This window comes from Scylla paramamosain, chromosome 47 (assembly GCF_035594125.1).
Source record: "Scylla paramamosain isolate STU-SP2022 chromosome 47, ASM3559412v1, whole genome shotgun sequence".
NCBI classification, from domain to species: Eukaryota; Metazoa; Arthropoda; class Malacostraca; order Decapoda; family Portunidae; genus Scylla; species Scylla paramamosain.
This window is the reverse complement of record NC_087197.1, coordinates 6,355,650-6,357,289: the sequence shown is the minus strand read 5'-3', so window position 1 is coordinate 6,357,289 and position 1,640 is coordinate 6,355,650. Positions and strand designations below refer to the sequence as shown.

General features: G+C 33.9%; 1 long non-coding RNA gene across 1 annotated transcript; it reads right to left on the bottom strand.

Moving 5' to 3' along the window:
- Nucleotides 1-780: 780 nt before the first annotated feature.
- LOC135094853 (uncharacterized) lies at nucleotides 781-1,316 on the bottom strand. The gene is made up of 2 exons (XR_010264000.1): nucleotides 1,203-1,316; nucleotides 781-1,089 (listed from the first exon to the last, which is right to left on the bottom strand). It is a non-coding gene; the product is annotated as an uncharacterized LOC135094853 (long non-coding RNA).
- Nucleotides 1,317-1,640: the final 324 nt, after the last annotated feature.

Sequence of the window (1,640 nt, the reverse complement as noted above, 5' to 3'; positions counted from 1 at the left end):
TGGCCATTGGCAAGACGAACGACACCGGCGATAGACTCTAGCACGTCTCTCGGTTTACTGCGTAGTTGCTAGCTCGGCCAGTGTGTGGCCTGTGTGGCAGTTTGAAATGTTCGGGCCCAGTGTGTCCGGATGCCGTGTTCATTGCCTGACGTGTGTGGCATCACCCACTTGTAGCTCGCCAGCGCCCAACTCTTAAATACGCTAAACTGGTTTAGGCTAGGTTAAGTTTGATTAGAATTAGGATGGGTTAGGTTTGGACTCTCTTGAATAGGAAAGACGGGTCTTAAAAATTGTTTGAAAACGTTACAATGATAATAAGAGATAAATAACTTTTCTTTGACAATACGTTAGGTTAAGTTAGGTTTAGATTATGTTAGGTTAGGTTTAGAGGCTCATGAATAAGAAAGGGGAGTCTTAAAAATTGTTTGAAACCGATACATTGGTAATAATAGACAAATAACTTTTTAGCAATAATAAATTAATTGTTTACCTGCTCCCATGTTTGTGTCTCACTTTGCTCACCCTCTGTGGGATATTTTAGTTATATATATATATATATATATATATATATATATATATATATATATATATATATATATATATATATATATATATATATATATATATATATATATATATATATATATATATATATATATATATATATATATATATATAATGAAGTACCAGCTGCCCACCAGCCAGCCTGGGCTCACCTTAACTTCACCACTGGAGTGAAAACTAAAAAAATCTTCTGCCAGGGTAAACAAACATAAAACATACAAATAACACTTTAATGGATATCAAAATAAATAAATACACAACTCGTGTAAACTCACAACCCAAAAAAAAGAAGAAATAACAAAATGAAACTTATACACCTCAAAATTTCCAGTTGAGACACCACGGATAACCCTTGTTCACACGAACGCTTCTTTTCCCCTGCTGAGTGATGACAGGCGTCTCCCTCTTGTCACCACAGACTGATAGGGCTCAGGATGGCCATACACTACACCACTCCTCCAGTAGACAGGCACACACTGGTGAAGACGACTGTGGCTACGGTCCTTAAGCATCACCGTGAAACTCCTGCAACATACCCATGGTGCACTCTAATAATCCTCTCTCCCGCTCCTTACATTTCATTAACATCCAACGCTTTGCCCAACAATATCTTCACACTGAAATACACTATCACATACCTGCTATGCTGACAAAGCCACACAATCCAGACCTCTAAAACAACACCTTAAGTGCCCGCGTTCCACGCCAAAATCTCTCTCGTTCCAAAACAAACACTTCTCATCAAACCCCACGCTAATCAGCTGAACATCACGATGCGTCTAGCTCCGCCTGACTCCTCATATATATATATATATATATATATATATATATATATATATATATATATATATATATATATATATATATATATATATATATATATATATATATATATATATATATATATATATATATATATATATATATATATATATATATATATATATATATATATATATATATATATATATATATATATATATTATACTTTGTTTTATGATATGCTCAATGATGTTATTAGTTTTTAGTCTGATATTGATTTTTATTCTGCGTAAGGTGAAACGCTGCAAGTGAAA